The sequence below is a fragment of the Salvelinus fontinalis genome, chromosome 18 (assembly GCF_029448725.1).
Source record: "Salvelinus fontinalis isolate EN_2023a chromosome 18, ASM2944872v1, whole genome shotgun sequence".
NCBI classification, from domain to species: domain Eukaryota; kingdom Metazoa; phylum Chordata; class Actinopteri; order Salmoniformes; family Salmonidae; genus Salvelinus; species Salvelinus fontinalis.
The window spans coordinates 6,046,163-6,072,808 of record NC_074682.1 but is presented as its reverse complement, the minus strand read 5'-3'; the positions used below and the strand labels follow the sequence as shown (position 1 = coordinate 6,072,808).

Sequence of the window (26,646 nt, the reverse complement as noted above, 5' to 3'; positions counted from 1 at the left end):
AGTATCAGTGTCTCTCCCATCCTTCACAAACAACCCCTGCTGCTGCGGTATCCAAATCTCAGTTTATCTCTTTACTCAAGACTTCCTCCTCCTCTTAACTCTTAACTCAGGTTGGTATAATTTAGACAGCGTGGTTGCTGGGCCACTGAGGTATGTTGCGTCGTGATGAGACTTGACATTTCCAGCTCTGCTCTGGTGACTAAATGATTCATGTTCTGTGACCAGGCAGGCAAGCTCTCTCTATGTCAGCGAATCAACAGCACCACTTTAAGTCAGAACTGATCTGAGACGCAGTAGCAAGGAACACACATGGAACACACATAGACAGTATAAACACACTCTGCAGGCTGCCCTGACACACCACTGGGGTTTTCCCACCCACCGCCCCAGCCCCGGGGCCAGGCCAGTGAAGGAGTGGGTTTGGGTACAGCCTGAGGGAGAGTGAAAACCACAGGGTGGAAAACCACACTGTCCTTCGTCATCGGGTTAGTATGTAAATGGATGTGGTGTGATGCAGTGTGATCCTGTGTGTATGTGGCATGCAAATGACCCAGGAAATATGACCCAGCAAATTACCCAGGATAGATTTGCATCTGTTTCTGGTGTTTATATTTGTATGTTCAGGTTGGAGTCTCCCGTCATGTCGTCAGGCATCGTCAGTGCTCGGAGTACACCATGCGACCACTGATGAGCAGGGAGATCGGGAAGAACAGTAGGGAAAACAGGACCTCGTGCCTAAAGAGTACCAGGAATGTTATGTCTGATTCTCTACATTCTAAAATGTCAGCAACCACATTTCCATCCACAGTTTCTATGCGAGTAAAGTCATATCGTATTTTTATTTTTTTTTATTTTTTTTAATCATGACGCTGTGATTGAAACAGGAAGTTTCATTGTCATTTTTTAAATGCTGGCAGATAATGTGTTCGTTCGACATGGTATCTTTTTGTGTCGGTAAAATGTGTCATGCGGGAAATGGCGGTGGAAACGCCTTAAATATCGATATAATAACCATCATATCAAAGTCAATTTGGAGTCACACAATGATATGGTGTATGGTCCTCCCACTGCGACTCGGGGAAATGGTCATGATGGACTTCATAGGGTAGTGAAAGTGCACGGTGATGAGTTTAATGCTGCTTCCCTGTAAATATCAATGATGACATGACATGATGATCAACGCTCGACTGTTGTTTATCCATAGTAATCTCATTATGTAGACTAGCCAAACCGCACAGCCTACCCCCCCACTGTATCTGCGAGATGTTGACTAGAACACAGCTGCCAATCCCAGAGTGTTCACATTTGCTATTCAATGTAAACAGTTTTTGTGACACAACTATCGGTAGAGCTGAAAATGCGATGGAAACACATTGAACTTTAGATTTTTATTCGGTACATGAAAACTTAAGCGAAAAAGTACATTTTGTGTGTACTACTTTATCATGCAATGCTATTTAATCCGCATGAGGTGGAAATGTACACTATGTATTCAAAAGTGCGTGGACACTATTTCAGACACACCCGTTGCTGACAGGTGTATAAAATTGAGCACACAGTCATTCAAATCTCTATAGACAAACATTGGCAGTAGAATGGCCTTAATGAAGAGCTCAGTGACTTTCAATGTGGCACTGTCAAAGGATGCCACCTTTTCAATGGTCTGGGGCTGGTTTTCATGATTCGGGCTAGGCCCCTTAGTTCCAGTGAAGGGAAATCTTAACGCTACAGCATACATTGACATTCTAGAGATGATTCTGTGTTTCCAACTTTGTGGCAACTGTTTGGGGAAGGCCCTTTCCTGTTTCAGCATGACAATGCCCGCATGCACAAAGCGAGGTTCATACAGAAATGGTTTGTCGAGATCGGTGTGGAAGAACTTGACTGGCCTGCACAGAGCCTTGACCTCAACCCCATTGAACAGCTTTGGGATGAATTGGAACGCCGACTGCGAGCCAAGCCTAATCTCCCAACATCAGTGCCCAACCTCACTAATGCTCTTGTGTCTGAATGGAAGCAAGTCCCTGCAGCAATGTTCCAACATCTAGTGGAAAGCCTTAACAGAAGAGTGGAGGCTGTTATAGCAGCAAACGCGGGATTAACTCCATATTAATGCCCATGATTTTGGAATAAGATGTTTGACAAGCAGGAGTCTACATACTTTTGGCCATGTAGTGTACCACTGGTGGGAAAATGCACATATTTTCTTTATGCAGATTATAGAATAGTCACTTGAAAATCTGTCGCCAATTGGATGGAAACCTAGCTACTGTTGGAAATTGTTTTTCTGTTGTGTTTTATTCACAGTAGCCGGCCAGTTTAAAAAAATTATGTTTTTGTAGGATATGAAAATAGATTGCTATGTTTGTGTTCAGGGTTTTTACATGTTTCTGTCACAGGTAGATTCCAAAATAGAGTTGAGCTTAGGACGTGATACCTGTTTTGAAATCTATATGCTACCAACTTCAGTCACAGCAGGAAGTGAAGATGACATGACTCAACAAGACTTTGATCCACGACTTCATCTTCTTCCCACGTTTCCTTCTTTCTCTGGTAGCCTACTGCGCCAGCTCCCAATCTGAAACCAAAGACCCAGTACACGTTTCTGCCTCATGCCTGACGCCCCCTCCTCCTCCTCCTCCTCCTCCTCACACCTTTATTTTAGCAGATGAAACTGAACAATATCATTAGATCAGAAGTGAGAGAGAAAGAGACAGACAGATGGAGACCAATCTGTATTATTGTCAAACAACGTGCCGTTTTCCAAGAAATCTGTGAGCTCACAGGAGGAGGTGGGGAGAGCAAAGTAGACAGGGAGAGAAAGATAGACGGGAGAGAAAGAGCGAGAGAAAGAGAGACGGGAGGAAAGATAGGAAGACAGAGGGAGATGGCGAGGAAGATGTAGAGAGAGAGAGAAACAGAGAGAGCAGAGGCTCAATATGTTGAAACGTGCGCCAGACAACCAGAGCGAAACGGTCGGTTCAGACCTACCAGGATGGTTGCCATGGCAACCATTGCCAGGCTCTCTCATACTGTTGCTTTGTTGCTGCGAAGCCTTTGGAGGGAAACGACTGACTGCGAGAGGAGAGAAGAGGAGAGGATTTTTTTTAGCATGCCCGATTTTGGTGCATGTGGCATCATCATCATGAGCAGATGTTAATGAACCAACTTAATTTCACAGTAACAATAATGCTGTCGTAACACTACATGTCTCATCACGAAATGGCCTTTCTCCCCCCTCTCCTCCCCCTCTCTATTCCCCCCTCTGTCTCTCCCATCTCCCTTTTCCATCTCTCCATTGCTCCCTCTGTCTCCACCTCTCCTTGTGAGCTCTCAGAGATTCCTTTTTCACACTGTGCTGCTTGATCGCTTTCCATCCATCCCCATGCACTCGTCAATCCTTTTTAGATACTGTGTACAGTATATATCTTTTAGCATAATACAATGTTCTGGGAGTTTAAGGAGAGATGTCTGTATTGATCTGTGTGTGACAGACTTCACACCATGTCTTAGTTGCTCTTTCACGTGAACATATGCATGGACATACACTAACGTTCGAAAGTTTGGGGTCACTAAGATAACATCAAATTGATCAGAAATACCGTGTAGACATTGTTAATATAAATGACTATTGTAGCTGGAAACGGCTGATTTTTTATGAAATATCTACAGAGGCCCATTATTATTTATCAGCAACCATCACCCCTGTGTTCCAATGGCACGTTGTGTTAGCTAATCCAAGTTTATCATTGTAAAAGGCAAATTGATCATTAGAAAACCCTTTTGCGATTATGTTAACTCAGTTTTCAGCTGTGCTCTGATTAAGAAGCAATAAAAGTGGCCTTCTTTAGACTAGTTGAGTATCTGGAGCATCAGCATTTGTGGGTTCGATTACAGGCTCAAAATGGCCAGAAACAAAAAAAATTCTTCTGAAACTCGTCAGTCTATTCTTGTTCTGAGAAATGAAGGCTATTCCATGCGAGAAATTGCCAAGAAACTGAAGATCTCGTACAACGCTGTGTACTACTCCCTTCACAGAACAGCGCAAACTGGCTCTAACCAGAATAGAAAGAGGAGTGGGAGGCCCCGGTGCACAAATGAGCAAGAGGACAAGTACAATAGAGTGTCTAGTTTGAGAAACAGACGCCTCACAAGTCCTCAACTGGCAGCTTCATAAATAGTACCCGCAAAACATCAGTCTCAACATCAGCAGTTGGAGCGGCAGCTAGCCTAGTGGTTAGAGCATTGGACTTGTAACCCAAAGGTTGCAAGATTGAATCCCCGAGCTGACAATGTAAAAATATGCCGTTCTGCCCCTGAACAAGGCAGTTAACCCACTGTTCTTAGGCTGTCATTGAAAATAAGAAATGTGTTCTTAACTGAGTTGCCTAGTTAATTATTAAAGGTAAAATAAAAAAACAGTGAAGAGGAAACTCTGGGATGCTGGCCTTCTTGGCAGAGTTCCTGTGTTCTTTTGCCCATCTTAATCTGTTCTTTTTATTGGCCAGTCTGAGATGTGTATTTGTCTTTGCAACTCTGCCTAGAAGGCCAGCATCCCAGAGTCGCCTCTTCATTGTTGACATTAAGACGGGTCAGTTTTATTGCTTCTTCAATCAGCACTACAGTTTTCAGCTGTGCTAACATAGTTGCAAAAGGGTTTTCTAATGATCAATTGGCCTTTTAAAATGATCAACTTGGATTAGCGAACGCAACGTGCCAATGGGTCACAGGAGCGACGGTTGCTGATAGTGGGTCGCCGATCACTACGCCTGTGTAGATATTCCATTACAAATCATCCGTTTCCAGCTACAATAGCCATTTACAACATTAACAATGTCTACACTGTATTTCGGATCAATTTGATGTTATTTTAATGGACAAAAAAAAAAAAAGCTTTTCTTTCAAAAACAAGGACATTTCTAAGTGGCCCCCAAACTTTTGAATGGTAGTGGAGGTGTCCATCCAACATGCATAAGGAATCATATGCATCATGCATCTCCTCTCTGTCCCTCTTTCCCTCTGTCCCTCTTTCTCAGCAACAAGTTACAGTTAGCTGCCATCACAGACACACACCAACACACACACAGATTGTATTCTCCCCTGCATTGAGCGGCGCACTCCACCACCACCCACTCCCAAATCCCCACCCCCAATCAGCAAAATCCAAACCAGGCTGCTTGCTACACAACAACACCACACAAAAAAAACGGAATGCTTTCTGGCCTCATGCATGGACATCATTTTCACCCATAGGGCTCTAGTCCAAAGTAGTGCACTATATAGTGACTAGGGTGCCATTTTGGGACGTACTCAAATCAGGGATTGTGTATAAGGGCCCCGGGGCGAAATGGCATGTAACTGTGTACGCGTGCCGAGCTTCCTGAATAAAACATGGTGACCTAGGTGGAAATCCGCCATTGGTCACTTAATTTGTCCTACATGCGTGATTGGCTTGCGCCAAAACACACAGGACAGTGAGGCGTTAGAGATTTTTTTGTTGTTGTTGTATATCATGTGGATGAAATTAGCACACGTTGCCAACTGTTGTTGCTGGTTGTCCTCTGTGGAGTTGGAGAATAACAATGCAATGGTGCATTTGCATACAATACAACATGAAATAAAGAGGAGCCCGAATATTGAATTAAAGTTAGCCTCAGCGAAATGTCATTGCCACGAGCAGCACCGGAGAGATTGAGATGAGCGAGATGCAAGACTTCGCTCTCTCACAGTCACCCACAGTATCTGCGCATGGGTCCACTTTACGCTGTTACAGCGTGGTCGCAAGGGGACCAAAAAAGCGCTTCAACTCTCTTGGTTGTGGCGGAAATTGACCCACGGTGCTGTTTACTTTCTGCATCTACATCATATCCCCAAATCTACCTTTAAATAGATGATGAGACATGATCCAAGGACAGTGTACATCTACTAAGATACTGTATGTAACGGATGTGAAATGGCTAGCTAGTTAGCGGGTGCGCGCTAGTAGCATTTCAATCAGTTACGTCACTTGCTCTGAGACATTAAGTAGGGTTGCCCCTTGCTCTGCAAGGGCCGCGGCCTTTGTGGAGCGATGGGTAACGATGCTCCGTGGGCGACCGTTGTTGATGTGTGCAGAAAGTCCCAGGTTCGCGCCCGTGTCGAGGGGACGACGTAAAGTTATACTGTTACATGTACATATTACATGTTTTTAGATACAACATTTTGCTATTTCTCAATATGTAATCTTGGTCATGGTTGCTCTGGTTTTACTTCACTTTTAGTCAATTGTATCAGTTCTTTGTATTATGACTTGTCGCTTGGGGTTTGTATCATTTCTCCCTTTCACAAGGCGATATATCATTCACTCTTGCAAAAATAAAAAAACAAATTCGAGAATGACAACAGACATTTTGTCGTGCTCTAGATGCTACATGCTGCTGCTCGTCTCCTCTTCAGTTCAGTGATGCAGATGTAACCGATGTGAAATGGCTAGCTAGTTAGCGGTGGTGCGCTCATAGTGTTTCAATCGGTGACGTCACTCGCTTTGAGACCTTGAAGTAGTGGCAAGGGCCGCGGCTTTTGTGGAGCGATGGGTAACGATGCTTCGTGGGTGACTGTTGTTGATGTGTGCAGAGGGTCCCTGGTTCGCGCCCGGGTCGGGGCGAGGGGACATACTAAAGTTAAACTGTTACACAGATAGATAACAATCATGCGATTTCCACAGACCACATGCAACTAAACATAGCTCACTGTACTGTACGGCTGCATCCCAAGTGGCACACCATTCCCTACATAAGGTTTTCCCTGGGCCCCAATTGGTTGCATGTTTTGTTTTTTTGCCCTAGCGCTACACAGCTGATTCAAATAACCAACTCATCATCACTCTTTCATTATGTGAATCAGCTAGGGTAGTGTAGTGCTAGGGCAAAAAACTAAACGTGCACCCAGGGGTTTGGGAAACCCTGCCCTGCCCTACATAATTCAAAAGTAGTGCACTATATAAGGGAATAGGGTGCCATTTGGGACGTAACCAAAGTCTGCAAGCATGGATGAGCACAACAGGCACAAGCATTTTGAACCAACACGGCTATACGACTACACGGAACCCTCCACATCACGCGTCAAACTCATTCCACGGAGGGCCGAGTGTCTGCGGATTTTCTCTCCTCCCTTGTACTTGATGGATGAATTGCGGTCACTAATTAGTAAAGAACTCACCTGGTTGTCTAAGACTTAATTGAAAGGAAAAACCAAAGGCCCGCCTATACTAGGCCCGTGGAATGAGTTTGACACCCCTGCTCTACATTATTGATATGCAATTTGATTGTCAGTATAGTATCAATAAATGATTAGGGAATTAAAAATTGTTGAGTGATGGAGGACATTGAAGCGGGGCCATGAACCTGACAAACAAAGCAAGGCAGGGAGCATTAACAGCATCAACTTGGACTAGGTCTAGGTTAAAGCAACCTTGAATGTTTTTAAAGAACCTGCAACTATTTGGTCCCCATGAGTTATGGCATGATCCAGCTATTGGGGGAAACTATAGCCCAGTTCACCCCTGAGACTCCAGCCTGCAGTCTCGTTTTGCTTGGACATTACTAGAACCCTCTAAATTAGACAACTAGCCATTGCATAACCCCAGAACTACTGTATTTTCCTTTTTATTTTTACATTCGTTCTGGAATAGTTTGTTCCAATGCAAGACGGATAACCACTAACCCAGGGATGATCAACTAGCTGGTTTCCCTCTTGTTCCTGGCACCTATCTTACCCATTAATGCTACGAATAACCCAAAATACTGCCAAAGGGAGAAGTGAAACATAGCAGACACAGCGGCCCTCAAGGACTGTAGTAGTGCTCCCATGTTCAAGAAGCCACTCAGTCGGGTAAACCAAGAACATGCTTAGTATTCACTGTGGGACACATCCTCATTCAGAAGTACGTAGCAGATAGAGAGAAGGCATTTGGAATGTAACTAATGACTCCCTATCATCTGGGACAGATATGCATGTCCAGTCTATCCAATGCATTTCTGTGTGCAACAATGCTCTATGCATCCCAGTGAAGAATAGTGGTGAAAACCCTAACTAATACATGCTTCTATTATGGGATGTTGTATAGCCATTGTAATTCCGTAGTGATGTCCAGTATGCACCGCTCACTTCTCTCACTAAGCCTCTAGAATAACAACCAGCCTTGATCTCTCTCTCTTTTTCTCACTCTCTTTCTCTACCTCTCTTTCTCCGTCTCTCTCTCTCTCTAAGACAGAAAACAACTGCTGCATCACCATTTTAATTCTGGCGTGGGTGTGCATGTTTTCTGAGGGAGGCAGAGAGAAATAGAAAGAGAGAGAGATGCACAGAGAGAGGGAGACAGAGAAATAGAGGAAGAGAGACGGGGGGCATGGACTGCATGTTAATGTCTTCCAGGAACAGAGCAGTAGAGGGTCCCAAATGGCACCCTATCCCTTATATAGTGCACTACTTTTAACCAGGGCCCATAGGGAATAGGGTACCACTTGGGATGCAAATGAGGACTGAGGAGGAGATTCTTCTTTAATCCCTGCTATCTGACCACAGGGACCTGCAACCAGTTTACAGGTTCAGCCTCCCTTTGATCTCATTCATTAGCAGACAAACGAACAGCCAAGCACCTTCACAATGAGACTGAGGAAACAGTAAAGACTGGATCTGGATGTGAAGGAACCTAATCATGGTATTATTGCCATATTGGCCATGGTTTGGTACCTGTAAAAATATGTGACTTCGACACTGGTAAAAAATAAAACTGTCAAATTGATTTAGCCAAAGTGCATCTGAGTGAAGAGACACAGGCTTGAAGGTCAACATTTGTGAAAACAATGTATTGTCAAATATACAACTATATCTACCGTATCTCTATAGTTGTCACATTGACAATGGTTTGGTACCTGCAGTAATGGCAAACACAGTCTACTAGATATATGTAGATGATGTGGTGCATTGGTAAGTCTTGTAAGTATGGTTGTGGTTAATTCCACAAATTAAATTCAAAATAAATTCCTTCTCCCTGTGAATTCAATTTAATTAAATTCAAATTCAAGGTCAGTGTTTGAATTCAGAGATAATTCCATTCCTCTCAATTCCAATGTTAGGTCAATTCCAATAATGAAATTCCCAATTCAATATTATCCCCAACAATTCTACAAATTCCAATTCTCTCAGGCTGATCGTATCACTGTTTAGACTGCCTAGCTATACTTGAAATATAGAAATAAAATGATTTAAAGCAAATCCTGCAGTAAATGTTTGATACTAAGTACATTAATTCCATTAACTTGTAAATGTAAAAAATATTGAATTCCAATTCAATTCAAATCCAAAGATGAAATGTTTTTACAATTCCAATTCAATTCCAATTCCAAAACTTGAAGACTGTTGAAGGTCGAATTGAATTCAACGTCAATACTCGACTTCATGAGTGAATTCAAGAATTGAATTGGAATTGAAAACTAAATTGTAATGGACCCCAAATCTGCTTGTTGGTAAAAAAAAAGAAAGCAAAATATATACACACAGACACGCCATTGAGTTTCATTGATGTGATTATATGTTGCTCTTCTTCTTTTTTCTTCCAAAATTCTCGGGGGACCTTAAACCTTACTTTTACACGTTCGGTTGCCATGGATACCTCCTCTAGCGCAGCCGCCGTTTGTAAGGCAACAATAAACTCAGACTCATTTTAAAGCCTTGATAAATGTATCTCCAAACTAAAGCTCTGAAAGTCCCCACACACACCTCCTCTGATACCTCAACATGCACTGATGATCACTATCGACAAGTGACATGGGAACAATGATCAATATGGTCTTCCTCCACACAATCCAAAGCCACTGTCATCATATACATCTCCCTCTTCTCTATCTTTCTCTCTTTCTATCTATCCATCCATCCATCCATCCCCCTCTCTCTCTTTCTCTTTCACTCTCTCTCTCTCTCGTCATCCATCTTTCATCCCGTCTCTCTCTCGCTCTCTGTCCATCCATCCCAGCGGAACTAGACCAAGCAAGGTGTTAAATCAATTCTGCATGTAATGAAGCAGCAGCAGTAGCCGCAGGGAAGTCAAGCTTCAGAGAGGTGACCTCTGGCTCTCTGTGGGTTTAATCAATGCTGTGTCTGGACAATGCAGCTGGACACACAAACACATGCACACAGAGAGAGAGAGTGAGAGTGTGTGTGAGAGAGAGAGAGAGAGAGAGAGAGAGAGAGAGAGAGAGAGAGAGAGAGAGAGAGAGAGAGAGTGAGAGAGAGAGAGAGAGAGAGAAAGTGAAAGTGTATGTGAGAGAGAGAAAGAGACAGACACAGAGAGAGAGTGAGAGTGTGTGTGTGAGAGAGAGAGAGAGAGAGAGAGAGAACAGGGTCTTTAGGTGCCCTGTGCTTATGTGGGTCAGGGCGTTGGGCTTGCTTGCATCCAGCGATGTGACAAGAGTAAATTCAGAACACAATTCCATAGACTGTCTATAAATAACTGGACAGCCATTACATGAACTATGAATGGATTCCTACTGCCGAAGTCTTCATCTTCATTGCAAATAGTTTGAAACTGTTCCCTAAAATCTATGAAATGACTTGAACGCAACCACTATCCCAGTTTTCCAAGACAGGATGTTTAGGGCGACATCTAAAGGTTGAGTAAAGTATTTCATATTGTGAAAACATTTTTACGGCAGATTTTTTTATTTATTGAACGCATCGGCATATACTGAGAAAATGTCTAAAACTCCGTTGGAAATACAATAATATTATTCCGAAAGTGCGATTTCCTGTAAATGCACAACATAGAATTAAAGCGTTTTGAATGCACGTTTTTGTGCCAGTTGGGTGTTGGGAGGAACTATTTTGCTCGCTCTTGGCTCATTCTCCATCCAGACCTTTTTACGGACGTACAGGTGCATTCCAGAGTGGTCATCACTAGTTACCACTGACACAAAGTCATACAACCCGCATATTTCTACAAATACTTTTCTTAAAATTTGATTTTAAAACTAACCGTGATTTAAGACCAAAAATCGATGTTGACTTTGTGGCTGTGGTAACTAGTGGAAACCATCTGGAGCCGAATCGCGTCACGTCATTGTACAATTCGTTTATTTTTCAGACTTTGGAAACACTTTCCTAGCTCAGTTGTCTGTTCGGTGTTGAAACTAGAGGGAATCCGGTGGTGAGAAGAGCACGAGTGTGACTGAACAACAGCTGACATCATGGCAACGGACTCCTGGGCCCAGGCTCTGGACGAACAAGAAGCCGCGGCGGAATCGGTAAGCACTAGCCGAACTGCGCTTTGACGAAATGTTAGTCCATCTGCCTATGCTTCGTCTAGTTATCTAGCTACCGCGTCCTCTGTCTATCCATTTTGTCTAATCATGGCAACTTACCTAAATGTATTGTAAGCAATGAACATTGAATGCATGACTCAGACTCCCTCAAACCTAAAACCGATCAACATCATGATGACCAACGCTAGCTAGTTAACCAAGTGAGCTAACATTCTAACTTGGCTAGCCAGATCAACTAGTAACAAGTGGTTGTTTTGATGGTATTGCATGACATTACGCTTATTACACACAATTTGATTTCGTACTAGATTTCAATTATTGCTTCTCGCGACATGTTCATGAGCATGTCACCTGTCCAGGGAGCTGACGATTCCTAAGTGGCCGGGCATGCGTGTGTGAATAGTGGTTGGTGTTTACCCACTCGTCGACCTGTCAGTGCACTTGGCTGTCAGTTGTCTGAGTCAAAGTTAGCCCTTCTCATGACTCCAATGGGTTCTCGAGAACTAAGTCAAAGCCAGCAATCAGTCTTTGTTTGTAATTGAAAGTGTGCACCTGAAGTAACAACATAATCAAAATTCCTGCAACAGTCAAGGTTTTTGTTTCCCTAGATTGGTAGCCTGCAAATCAAAGACAAGCATGAGGAAAATGGTAAGATGTAACTTCTCAGCCTCTCAGGTCTATAAACATATTTTCTTTTAAAATGTATACTTTGTCCTGAGAATACAAGCTAACAAATAACATATTGAACCCACACAGGCACGACAACAACCGCAGCAGCAAGTGCTTCAACGCCTGCAAAGATGGAAGGAGGCGAGGGGAAACAAAACAGAGGAGGAAGATGACAAAGGTGGGCACAACCAAGACAACAGACCATTACAGCTTGGCCTCACGGAATACTGCTACTTATTTATAGTATGCTTACTTTGACAGAAAGCCCGGGTTGCCTTCAATGATCAGATGTTCATGGAAATGTTCAATGTTGTCAAAGTACTGCTCCATTCTTCAACTTGTCCAAACTGACATCTCTTCTGGTGTATTTCATGTTCCTTAGATGACAAGGCGGCACAGTCGTTGTTGAATAAGTTGATACGCAGTAATCTAGTGAACACAACCAATCAAGTAGAGGTCCTTCAGCGGGATCCTAAATCTCCACTCTACTCCGTAAAATCAAATGAGGAGCTGCGGCTGTAAGTAATGTTACAAACTGTCCAGCTATAGACGGTCAAGAGTGCACATACAGGGGTCGTGTTTATTAGGCATCAAATGGAAGGAAACAGACAAACGGGCACGGAATACCTGAAATGAACTTGTGTCCCCCCCTCCCCCAAAAAATATGTTTTTGCTCACTGTTGCAAAATATTTTCAAACATTTTCCATTGCGAGTCTTATTGAACACAACCAATGTGTTTTTCCCATGTTGCCCTGTCTCCTTTTCTCTCTTTAAAGCGCCAATGCAGACTTTTTTTTTTTTATCTCTGTCAAATAATTTCTGGGTAACAATTAAGTACCTTACTGTGATTGTTTTCAATTAAAATTGTAAAAAATAAGCAAATCTGCTTAGCAATGAGCAATTTCTCAAGCAATAACTTTATAACTTTAAGACTGTCTTGGAGTGGTCTGAGGGAGGGACCTAATTGGACGAGCCTAATGGAGGGATATGTAACCTTAACTAGGTTTGAAACTCATTGGTTGCATTCCAAACACTTAACAGACACACCCTCTCCCCTCAGCCCTCAAATTAAGTGGACACTTCTGATGACGTAACATGACGTCTGACGAGTTTACACTTGCAGGGCAAGGGGCGAGGGAGGGAGGAAGGAATTAATTTGTCACTCGTTCGTCCTGCGACGATTGTGTTTTCAACCACCGATAGCTTGTGGGTGCTTTATATGCGCTACAGTCAATTATGATTGCATGTCTACTTATATTAACTATACAATTATTAATATACGCTTACTGTATGATAGCTAGCAAATTAAATAGCTAACTAACGTTAGCCTGCCTAGCTACTTCTGAAGAAGGAAAATGTTTTATTTCTACAATTTCCAAAAGCTAACCTAACAAAAACATCATTACTTTTACGAGACGTGTTTGTGCATTAGTAGCACAATTTCAAACTTATTTACATTCGTTTTTACTTACACTTTTGTGTTGACTCCATATTGACATTGAAGTTTTATGTTTTGGTGACTTTTCTTAGCGGATGTACAATCATCGCAAATTGAATTATGGGGCGTTTCAGGCCCCGAAGTGGACATAATTGTACAATCGCAAACTCCATTTAAAAAATGAGGGCTGAGGGGCTTACGCTGCAAATTTCCCTTGCTTGGCAAATCATTTGGACCGAAGACAAATATGGCCGTGGGGATTCCCCCAAGGGCATAAGGCGACGGTAAGTGGACAAGGGTGTTTGAAACGCAGACTGGTAATGCCTGGTAATGTCGCTAGCAGGCGAAAACTCCATCCCACCAAAACAGCCTGAAATTTCATGCAGGGTTTTCAAACCGCTCTTACACTAAAAGTGCATTATCAATTTCACAATTTCACAGAACTATTCCAACCTCATAGTGTGGAAATATATAAAACAGAAGAAAATCATGTTTTTGACTGCACTCGGCCTTTAATACAGAACTGTGTCCTTTCCCCGTCCCGTCCTCACAGTAAACCTCAGCTGCTTCAGGGAGTATAGGCCATGGGCTTCAACCGCCCCTCCAAAATCCAAGAGAACGCTTTACCCTTGATGCTCGCAGAACCGTGAGTTTACAGAGAGCTTCCTCTAGATTTGAGTTAAAACATGAGATCATTACCAAGAGTCTACCTCCGTCACTCTATCTTGCTCATCCCCGTTTAATACATTTTCATTTTACCTCTGCATGGCCATTAAACGATCGTCAAGCTCTCTCTCTCCTCTCTTCTGGCGACTACTCTTTTTGTTGATCTGTCCCGTGCTCTCGCGGCTGCCAGCCCACAGAACCTGATAGCCCAGTCTCAGTCGGGGACGGGGAAGGCGGCTGCTTTCGTCCTGACCATGCTCAATCACGTCGACCCCAACAACAAGTTTCCTCAGGTGAGTCTGACCTCTGAACCCTGAACTCTGAACCCTGACCTACCATATTCATTAGTAGACACAGTTCCAGGTAGTACGTCCAAATGTGCCTAATGAACATGACCCAGGTGTAAAGGCGCAAGACTGCATGGGTGTGTCTCCATTGTTCATAGTGGCATATTTTGGGCATTAGTAGGTGAGATGTTTAATGCCATTTTTATCTAACACCTTCCTCTCTCCTCTCCCCTAGTGTCTGTGTGTGTCTCCCACTTATGAGCTGGCCCTACAGACAGGGAAGGTCATTGAGCAGATGGGGAAGTACTACTCAGAGGTCAAACTAGTCTACGCCATCAGAGGAAACAAACGTAAGTGTGTTACTTAGTCCTTTACTGTCTCTTAAAAAAGGTTGCAAAATGCAAGTATAAAATAAAAATCCAGGTTAATTTATGCACATTTAAAATGGTTTTAGTTCAAAAGTGTGTATAGTATCAAAATTCTTTTGACAAGCAATCTAAGTCAAGTCAGTCTGAATGTCTCAGCGTTGGTTTGGAGTTGATGGTGAAAGAGGAGAGGTCGAGAATTGTATATATATTTTTTCTCGTGTATGGACCTTTTTGCCGTCCGAAATGCATTGATATGCATAGCAACGGTGCAATTTGCTTTACTCAATGAAGCGACATGAGAGAGGTGTTAGCGAACTGCTTTTCGTCACTCGAAACTCTGACAAACTGCTGTTATTGGTAGAATAATTATGTTCTAGATTCTGTTCCAGATTTTAATAGCACAGAAATAGACCAAGATGTCATACCCTCTAAATTTGTGTGAGTATCCATAGCAACAGCTCTGTTTGGGCTGCATAATGATGAGACATAAGAGAGCTGTTAGCTAGCTTTTTTTTTGTCACTCTAAACTCCTACAAACAGCTAACTTTTTTTTTTTTTTATTGGTAGAATAATTTTTTCTTCAAACCAGATTTGAATATGAAGATTCCATACTCTTAAGTCTTTGTCTGACTTGTTGGGAGAGTGGTCAAAATACATGTGTTAATGCAGTTTCCTAAAACAGATGTATCGTTAGATCCGCAGCTGATATAGTTTTGTTCTCCAAACAGATTTGAAAGAAATATATACGAAGATGTCATACCCTCTAACTTTTTGTCTAACTTGTTGGGGAAATGGTCATAAGGTGTTGTTTATAAAAAGTTAGATAAAATGTTGTTGGTTTCAGTTACTTAAACAGCTGTAAAGTTTTATTGGTGTCAGATAATTCTGTTAATATTTCAGATTTGTATAGCAGAGAAATACAGGAAGATTTCATATGCTTTAACTTTTTGTCTAAGTTGATTGCAAAGTGGTCAAAGTAGCTGATGTGTCAAAAGGGACATTGTTTACAGTGTATGTTAGTGATGTCACAATGGGAAGTTTTAGAAGAGCCAAACTCAACTGGTGGACCGCGATCCGGGTCCGGGCCCAGAGAAGGGTCAATCCGGACCGGACCACATCGCATTTTGTTACATAAAGTTAATAAATTATTTTTAGACAGCTTTTAAAAAATCTACCGGGTGCAGCACTCTAACTCCGCAACCTCTCTTTCTTGCTCTCTCTCGAAGCAACGGCCACCTACTACTAGTGCCCCGTCTAATCCAATCGCGTAGTTATATGCAAATACAAGAAACCGCGTCTTACGCAATCACGTCAATCCAAATATCCTCTGCGGAACCTTGGGATAAGCAGGCAGAAAGAAACCAAGTTTTGACCGTGGTTCAACTGTTATAATCACAGATAGAAGAAACTTAGTTACCAGTATCTTTGTTAATACAGCTTGTAAAAAAAATAAAGGTTCACTCTGAAAACCGTATTTTCAAAGACAATTGGATGGAACAGCATGTATTCATTCTCCAACTAGCACAAAACTAACACATATGTGCCTGATGCAGTGAGTCCTTAGCCCTTGTGAAAAGTCCCAATGTTAAGCACCATTATGACACCAGACATAGTAAATAGGATCAGATGTATCCCCTGAACACAGAGGTGAGAACAAACAAGATTAACCAACTCAAATCCCAATATGAGATGTTCACTAAAGTCCGTGTCAGTTCCCTGACAGCCCAACAATGTGCCATGGAGTTTTCACTGAGGATAGCTTGGGTTTTGGGAAAACACCAAAAAAACATGTTAAGACACTGAGATGGTAAAATAATGCATGTGTAAAGTTGCTGACACCTTGCTTGAAGGTCAACAAAAAGACGAGCTCAGGGATAAGATCAAACAGATCCCACTGTCAGATTCCACAACAATGAGGAGAACTGAAATATTAGCTGAAGATTTAACCTCACAACTGAGGCCATTCAAAATGCAACATGCATTTCATTAGCTGTGGATAAATCAACAGATGACACTGATTATGCCCAGCTTCTGGTGTTTGTTACATTTCATAACGAAACAAAGAAGGAATTCTGTGAGGAGCTGTTGGGCTTAACAAATCTAGAAGCACAGACACGGGGAGAGGATATCCCATGAGGCCATCAAAGGGAGAATGACAAAACGGGGGATGGATCTGAAGTCCGTGGTCTCCATCACCACAGATGACGCTCCAGCCATGATAGGAAGAATGAGGGGGACTGGTTGCACATTTGAAAGAGGACCACCCTGACCTGACATATCACTGCATCATCCATCAATCTGTCCTATGTGCCAGTCTGGGAAAATAATAATATTCTGAGGTCATGACAACGATGATTAAACTGATCAACATTTTGAGAGAAACATCAACTGCTGCGAGGCATTCTGACAGAGGCCAATGCCAGTTTTGAGGACTTACTACTGCACAATGTCAGATGGCTCAGCAACGGCAGGGTTTTGGAACGCTTGTGGGCCATTTGGGAAGGAAATCAAAGCTTTCGTTTTACTCGGATCAAAAGCGTGACCAGGCAACTCAGTTTTTGGAAGATGAGGAGAAGATGGAAACAGTTGCATTTTTGACAGACATTACATCACTCCTTTAATCAACTGAATGTTAATCTGCAGGGATGGGACGACACAGTGTATGATATAACAGCAGTCCGGGCTTTCCAGAAGAAATTGGAAGAATTTTCAAGAATGATCTCCAGGGAGAACTTGTCCACTTCCCAAATCTTCTGGTGTAAATGCAGGGAGACAAAGATGTTCCCAACCATGTTGATTTCATCCAGAAGCTGATGGAAAACTTCATGGCTCGCTTTGATGACTTCACTATTGGAAGAGAACTGCTGCTGCTCATCCAGAAGCACTTCTTGGTCACAAATATGACAAAGTTGTCAGAAGAAGCAAAACAGGTCTTCAGATTGGTAGATGTTGCATCACTGCAAATGGAGTTGATTGAGCTGCAAGAAAATGTGTCTTTGAAGGAGCAGGCTGGTGATTGACTTTGTAACTTTTTGGGGAAAGATGCTGCCTGCAGCTGATGTCCCTGTTCTCAAGAAACTGGCATTACACAACCTGACCGTGTTTGGCTCCACATACAGCTGTGAATCAGTCATCTCCACAATGAACTTCTTTTAAAAACAAATACAGCACCAATGAACACCTTCTCCAGTGTCTTGAGTTGCTCTCACACTTTTGTGCAAAAGTTCAAAGCATTGGCAGGAGACAGTGTAATTTCTCTCACTTATGCAATGGAAAGGCCCAGAGTGACTTCTACGTGAATAATGCATGGCCCACAGTGACGTTCAGATTGGCTTTCAGATTATTATTTCTGTTCAACTCTCCTTCTCCAGAATACATGCAATTTATTTTTTTTAAATATATATTTTTTTTTAATTCAAGGCCCATGTACACTTTTTGCATAAACAATTATGCAACCACTTTTATTCTTTAGCAATGTTGCACGTTTACATTCAAAAGGAAGTTGTAATTAATTCAAATGCTTAGTCTCATTTAATGTACATTTTTATATAACAACATGTCGACAACTGTCTTACTACGCTGTGCCGATTAAGGACGATGTCAACCCCGGACCTTTGCCACCTAGTAAATTTGTGTCACTGGACTTTCTCAAAGAGTAGTTTACTACCCCTGCTTTTGCGTTGGGGGGGAAAAAAGTCCCATTTTTAAAGTGAATGGATGGACCAAAAGAAAGACAAATTATGAAAGATGAATGCAAATGATGTATGCGAATCAAAAAGTTGTACGCAAGCAACCTAACCCAGATTACACATTTATAAAGTTAGAATGGCGTTTCTAGCTTAAACGGTGTAAGAGGAGTAGCCAGCGGAAGAATAAGAAGTAGTACGACTAAGGGCTAAAGTCGGGACTTTTGCTTCGCAAGTCTCACCTAAATACCAGACCCACAGTTTGGTTTGGGTTAGCACTGTAGTGAGAAAAGGGTGATCTCTCTCTCCCCCCCCCCCCCCCCCCCCACAGTGCAAAGAGGCACCCAGCTCCAGGAGCAGGTAGTGATTGGGACGCCAGGCACCATGCTGGACTGGTGTCTGAAGTTTAAATTCATCGACCCCCAAGAAGATTAAAGTGTTTGTCCTGGATGAGGCTGATGTCCTGATTGCTACACAGGGACACCAAGACCAGAGCATTCGCTTTCAAAGGTACACGCGCACGCACACAGATCCCCTCTTCCCTCTGTGTTTAAGGATGTTGCCTAAAAAAACACCACACTGACCCCGTTCCCCCCCCCTCTCTCGCTCTGTATTTTAGGATGCTACCCAAACAGTGTCAGATGCTCCTGTTCTCTGCCACATTCGAGGAGACTGTGTGGAACTTTGCCCGGCGCATCGTCCCAGACCCCAACATCATCAAGCTGAAGAGGGAAGTGGAGACGCTGGACACCATCAAGCAGTACTACGTCCTCTGTAACGGCAAAGAGGAGAGGTTTGTGGCCCTCTGCAACATCTACGGGGCCATCACCATCGCTCAGGCCATGATCTTCTGTCATGTGAGTTAGACGAGTTATTCGGGGGCGAGTAATCTGGACGGTTGCAGGTGCAGAATCACTAATCACGATCACGTAATGAGTAGGTATTTGGGAAGCAAGGTGATTTGTAGATCAGTGATTCGGAGCAGTTGGTCTGCAGTGTAGTCGATCTCAAACACACACACACTATATTTTATTTCTTCTCAGATAAGAGATGTGGAATATCAGGACATTTTCAATCTCAACTGCCAAGCTTTAAATCTGAACATGTTTTTAATAGTGTAAGCAGTATTAATTACCATATTGCTTATACCTATTTGATCAACTCAGATCTACACAGGGGGCTAGGGGAGTGGTTTCAAGTGGGTAGGGGGTTGATTTCGTATGTGGTGCTCCTCTCAGTATACTTTATCCCCCTTCTGTCCCCCCTTCTCCCTCAGACAAGGAAGATGGCGGGCTGGCTAGCAGGTGAGCTGTCCCGGGAGGGCCACCAGGTGGCGCTGCTCAGTGGGGAGATGCAGGTGGAGCAGAGAGCTGCTGTCATCAACCGCTTCAGAGAAGGAAAGGAGAAGGTCCTGGTCACCACCAACGTCTGCGCCAGAGGTTACGCAACCAACCATACTAACGGGAGCTTTGAATGCATTTAACTGTATTGAATGATCTGTATTGACCCCAGTGGAAATTGTCTACAGTATAGGACTCACTCAGGGACAATACAGACATGCATCAGAACACATAGACCTGAGAGCTCTTTTAGAGAAAGACTTTCAGTTAAGGTAGTCATACAAGAGCAACTCTGACTCCTGCACATGGCTGTAGTAGACAGACCTGTGTAATGAATCAATCTCTACTTGGGGAACTATTGTGTACACTACCTTTGTAAAATGTTCAAATCAAAATGTGTCACATACGTTTTTAAATCAAATTGTATTTGTCACATGCACCTGAATACAACAGGTGTAGTAGACCTCACAGTGAAATGCTTACTTACAAGACCTTAACTTAACCAACAATGCTTTAAGAAGTTAACAAAAAACTAAGTGATAAATAGAAAATAAAGTAACAAATAATTAAACGGCAGCAGTAAAATAACAGTAGCGAGGCTATATACAGGGGGTACCGGTACAGAGTCAATGTGCGGGGGCACCGGTTAGTTGAGGTAATATATACATGTAGGTAGAGTTAGTGACTATGCATAGATAATAAACAGAGTAGCAGCAGTGTAAAAGAGGGGTCTGGATAGCCCTTTGATTAGCTGTTCAGGAGTCTTATGGCTTGGGGGAAGGAGCTGTTAAGAAGCCTTTTGGACCTAGACTTGGCACTCCGGTACCGCTTGCCGTGCGGTAGCCGAGAGAACAGTCTATGACTAGGGTGGCTGGAGTCTTTGACATAATAGGGCCTTCCTCTGACACCCCCTGGTATAGAGGTCCTGGATGGCAGGAAGCTTGGCACCAGTGATGTACTGTCCCGTGTGCACTACCCTCTGTAGTGCCTTGCGGTCGGAGGCCGAGCAGTTGCCATACCAGGCTTTGACGCAACCGGTCAGGATGCTCTCGATGGTGCAGCTCTAGACCCTTTTGAGGATCTGAGGACCCATGCCAAATCTTTTCAGTCTCCTGAGGGGGAATAGGCTTTGTCGTGCCCTCTTCACGACTGTCTTGGTGTGTTTGGACCATGATAATTTGTTGTTGACGTGGACACCAAGGAACTTGAAGCTCTCAACCTGTTCCACTATAGCCCCGTCCATGAGAATGTGGGCGTGCTCGGTCCTCCTTTTCCTGTAGTGCACAATCATCTCCTTTGTCTCCAATCACGTTGAGGGAGAGGTTGTTCTGGCACCACACGACCAGGTCTCTGACCTCCCTATAGGCTGTCTCATCGTTGTCTGTGATCAGGCCTACCACTGTTGTCATTCACAAACTTAATGATGGTGTTGGAGTTGTGCCTGGCCATGCAGTCATGGTGAACAGGGAGTACACGAGAGGACTGAGCATGCACCCCTGAGGGGCCCCTGTGTTGAGATTCAGCATGGCATATGTGCTGTTACCTACCCTTACCACCTGGGGGGCGGCCCATCAGGAAGTCCAGGATCCAGTTGCAGAGGGAGGTGTTTAATCCCAGGGTCCTTAGCTTAGTGATGAGCTTTGAGGGCGCTATGGTGTTGCATGCTCACATAGGTGTTCCTTTTGTCCAGGTGGGAAAGGGCAGTGTGGAGTGCAATAGAGATTGCATCATCAGTTGGGGCGATATGCAAATTGGAGTGGGTCTAGTGTTTCTGGGATAATGGTGTTGATGTGAGCCATGACCAGACTTTCAAAGCCCTTCATGGCTACAGATGTGAATGCTACGGGTCGGTTGTCATTTATGCAGGTTTCCTTAGTGTTCTTGGGCACAGGGACTTGTGGTCTGCTTGAAACATGTTGGTATTACAGACTCGATCAGGAACAGGTTGAAAATGTCAGTGAAGACACTTGCCAGTTGGTCAGCGCATGCTCGTAGTACACGTTCTGGTAATCCGTCTGGCCTTGTGAATCTTGACCTGTTTAAAGGTCTTACTCACTTCGGCTACTGAGAGCATGATCACACAGTCGTCCGGAACAGCTTAAGCTCTCATGCATGCTTCAGTGTTAGCCTCGAAGTGAGCATAGAAGTAATTTAGCTCGTTTGGTAGGCTCGTGTCACTGGGCAGCTCACGGCTGTGCTTCCCTTTGTAGTCTGTAATAGTTCGCGAGCCCTGCCACATCCGACGAGCGTCTGAGCCGGTGTAGTACGATGAAACTTTTGTCCTGTATTGAAGCTTTGCCTGTTTGATGGTTCGTCGAGGGCATAGTGGGTTTTCTTATAGGCTTCCGGGTTAGAGTCCCGCTCCTTGAAAGCATCAGCTCTACCCTTTAGCTCAGTGCGGATGTTGCCTGTAATCCATGGTGTCTGGTTGGGGTATGTACGTATGGCCACTGTGGGGACGACGTCATCGATGCACTTATTGATGAAGCCAATGACTTATGTGGTGTAATCCTCAATGCCATCGAAAGAATGGCGGAACATATTCCAGTCTCACTCACGTCAGCCACGGAGGAGAGCCCACAGTCCTTGGTAGTGGGCCGCGTTGGTGGCACTGTGTTATTCTCAAAGCGGGCGAAGTTGTTTAGCTTGTCCAGACGCAAGATGTCGGGGTCTCGTGTCTGAGCCGTTGAATTGCGACTCCACTTTGCATCTATACTGACGTTTTGACAGTTTGATTGCCTTTCAGAGGGAATAACTACACTGTTTGTATTCGGTCATATTCCCAGTCACCTTGCCATGGTTTAATGCGATGGTTCGCACTTCCAGTTATGCCCGAATGCTGCCATCTATCCACGGTTTCTGGTTAGGGTAGGTTTTAATAGTCACAGTGGGAACAACATCTCCTATACACTTCCTGATGAACTCACCAACCGTATCAGTGTGGTCGGCAATGTTATTCTCAGAGGCTACCCAGAACTCCAGTCTGCAGAATCGAAACAATCTTGAAGCGTTGATTCCGATTGGTCAGACCAGCGTTGAATAGACCTTAGCACAGGTGCTTCCTGTTTTGAGTTTCTGCCTATAGGAAGGGAGGAGCAAAATGGACTCGTGATCAGATTTGCCGAAGGGAGGTCGGGCCTTGTAGGCATCCCAGAAGTTGGAGTAGCAGCGGTTGAGTGTTTTAACAGCTTGTGTACTGCAGTCATTGTGTTGATAGAACTTCTGTAGCGTTTTTCTCAGATTTGCTTTGTTAAAATCACCAGCTACAATAAATGCGGCCTCAGGATATGTAGTTTCCAGTTTGCATAAAGTCCAGTGAAGTTGAGGGCCGTCGTGGTATCGGCTTGGGGGGGAATATGCATGGCTGTGACCCTAACCAAAGATAATTATTTTGGGAGGTAATACGGTCGGGTGAACAGAAGGACTTGAGTTCCTCTGTTATTACACCTCGCCCTGAGCTCGTCAACTTTATTATCCAGAGAATGAACATTAGCGAGTAATATACTCAGAAGCGGTGGGTGGTATGTGCACCTCCTGAGTCGGACTAGAAGTCCACTCCGAGTATCTCTCCGCTGCCGGCTGTGTTTTTGGTCAGCTTCTGGAATCAGTTCAATTGCCCTGGAGGATACTAACAAAGGATCTGATTTGGGAAAGTCATATTCCTTGTCGTAATTATGGTCAGTAGCCGCCGCTCTGATATCCATAAGTTATTTCCGGCTGTATGTAATAACACACCAAAAAAAATCTGGGCTAATAATGTAAGAAATAACACCCCAAAAAACGAAATACTGCAAAGTTTCCTAAGCGCTAGAAGCACAGCAGCCCTATCTGTCGGCGCCAAATGATCTGTCCATCCACCCTTTCTCATCTGTCTTTCTGACCTTCCCTCCAGGTATCGACGTGGAGCAGGTTTTCGTGGTGATAAACTTTGACCTGCCGGTTGACAGAGACGGTAACCCAGACAATGAGACGTACCTGCACCGGATTGGCCGCACAGGTCATTTTGGGAAGAGGGGATTGGCCATCAACATGGTGGACAGCAAGTTCAGCATGAATGTCCTCAACAAGATCCAGGATCACTTCAGTAAGTGCAATATTTCTCTATATTAATTTCTGCATGCTATATGACACTGAAATAATGAATTATCAACCAAGATCAAAATAACTTCAGACTACTTATTATGTCCACGGCAGAGGTTTATCCAGTTTAGCTAGTCATCCATTTTCTTTTGAGGAAAAACAATAATATGTTATATTTCTCTGCATAAGACAATAGTCTTTAGAATGACCCATCATCCACAGATAAGAAAATTGAGAAGCTGGACACAGATGATCTGGATGAGATTTGAAAAAATTGCTAGCTGAAAAGAGAGTGTGTACGTCTACAACCTGACTGCTACAGCCTTAGCCCCCCTCTTACCTGCCACACCAACCCCCTCAGACTCCTCCTCCGCCCCCCAACCCCACACTGACTGTACTCCTACAGTGTTTTATCGTTTTATTTTCAAGTTGGCGAGAAGTAGAGCAAGAGCCACAAACACGGCTATAATGTTTACATCTGGTGGAAATGTTTATCTCTGGTATTTTTAATAAGTCTCTGAAATGTACTGGTTTCACTCTTTGTATTTCTTAATAAATAAAGTCTGTAATATTAGGGAATATTGTCTAAGTGTGCATTGTAATGCCATGCTACAATGGTAGGCTTGGAGCACAATGGATTGAGCTTAGCCTTTTTTTTTATTATGCAAATGAAATGTTACTTGTACTACCGGTGTCTTCCCAGTTCATGCATTACTTTTGGTGGAGTGGAAACAAGTGCTATCAATTTACAGAGATTTTTGTATGAAGGCCCAGTGCAGTTGTGATATTCCTGTGTTTTATAATATTTCCACCCTGAGGTTGGAATAAAATTGTGGAAACGTTAATGCCTTTTTAGTGTAAGAGCCTTTTGGAAAGACTACCTGAAATTACAGCCTGTTTTTGTGCGATGTAGTTTTCACCATACGGCAAATGAGTTAATAGACCCATTTTAAAGAGTTCCAACCCTCTCTGTTAATAACATCTAATTTACAGTTTTTCCTCAACTCAGACCAGGGTTTCTCAAACCCTGTCCCCAGGTGCACTTTTAATGTTTTATGCCCAAGCAATACACAGCTGATTCAAATAATCAACGCTTGATGATGATGATGATGATGAGTTGGTTATTTGAATCTGTAGTGCTTGGGCAAAAAAACAAAATGTGCACCCATCACAGTAAGACACTTTATTGTTTCCCAGAAAGGATTTGGTATTAGGGTAAAATGGCTGCATTGGACCTTTTTAACCCAGTCCCTGGTCACTAATATGAATGAGATCTCCAGGGAAGCATAGTGCATAATCAGGAAAATGAGCTGATTGCTTTAAGATTTTTGTTATATGTGAATGCTTTGCAATGAAAACAAGAATGCTGATAAGTAGCACAAAGAGTGAAATAATGTGTTTTGAGAGGTTTTACAAAGCTACTTTGGTGATTGTTGGGTTCAGGAGTATATGCAAACGTGTATCAACCATTCATTGTGCCTCTAGTACAGTAAAGTGTTCAAATCACAACCTCTGATAGTTAGGGATATGGAGAAAACATAACTTTTACAACTTTTTTTTATCCCATAAAGTACAGTTAAATAAAAAATATAAATGCAACAATTTCAAAGATTTTACTGAGTTACAGTTTGTATGAGGAAGTCAGTCAATTGAAATACATTCATTAGGCCCTAATCTGGATTACACATGACTGGGCATGGTTGGGCCTGGGAGGGCATTGGTCCACCCACTGGGGAGCCAGGCCCAGCCAATGAGTTGGAGGTGGCTTATGGTAGAGAAATTAACATTCAATGCTCTGGCAACAGCTCTGGTGGATGTTCCTGCAGTCAGCAGTGAGAAGGGAGAGAGAGAGATGGCTGCATGTGAGCTCTCGCATTTTTCAATGTTTTTTACAAAAGGATCGATTTGGAGTTAGATAAACTTGGATTTTTCGGCAGGGACATATGAAGGATGCTACCCTCCACAGCATGGCCTTTGCTCCAGATCAGAACTCCAAACCAACAACCTAATTTTGGACAAAATTACCTGGAGGGATTAATGCTACCAAGGATTCCTTTTTTCAAGCTATACAGCAGAGACCCGAGGACACCATCCAACCTGGAACTGAGTAGTGTTTGGTCTGATTCTATTTTGAAACCCGAGAAGAAGAAAAATGAAGTACTTTACAATGATATATTTTACTTTGTGGGGACTGAATGCTGAGTTAAGGCTGCCAGGCTTGCTAGGACAGACCAGATACAACTTCAATTAGCACTGAGGTGAGAGGAGTCGAGGCCTTTGGGCCCAACAAGTGGCACGAGTAACTCTACCTGCCCAACCCAAATCCAGAGGTCTTTGAAGCCAACTCCCGTTGTTCAGAGACCACCCACTGACATTTTCTACAAGAAATCTGCCTGCAGAAATAAAAGCTTCTCCCAAATGGATGATACTTACTCCCGTTGCCTGCTGCACTGCTGCTTGGATTCCGCCTGGTGATCTGTTCACCGTCTGCCCTGGCCCGTCTCCACCACACTTCCCGTCTCTCTCCCGAGCTTTCTCTCGCCTCCAGCACACACGCACTGTTGGGGAAAGTGACCTTGACCTTACAATGGCTAGCCCGAGGTCGTTATATATTAAAAAATGTTCTTGTGCATTTTGCTATTTGCCTCATGACTCCTGCATGCTTTGTTGACTATGAACTTTCTTGTTTACCCAAACGTGGGACAGACTGTTTGTTCCCACAGTCGGGACTCTGACGCTATTGGTTACACAGACATTTGGCCTCCACATCCTATTCTAACCACCTCTTACCGGCTTTGTATGTTACCTGATGAA

General features: G+C 43.4%; 1 long non-coding RNA gene and 1 pseudogene across 1 annotated transcript; one reads left to right on the top strand and one right to left on the bottom strand.

Annotated features, from left to right (window-relative positions):
* Window positions 1–1,373: 1,373 nt before the first annotated feature.
* On the bottom strand, window positions 1,374–26,352 carry LOC129814852 (uncharacterized). The gene is made up of 3 exons (XR_008753364.1): window positions 26,266–26,352; window positions 2,992–3,075; window positions 1,374–2,578 (listed from the first exon to the last, which is right to left on the bottom strand). It is a non-coding gene; the product is annotated as an uncharacterized LOC129814852 (long non-coding RNA).
* LOC129814851 (ATP-dependent RNA helicase DDX19A-like) lies at window positions 10,670–26,469 on the top strand (annotated as a pseudogene).
* The last annotated feature ends 177 nt before the right edge of the window (window positions 26,470–26,646 follow it).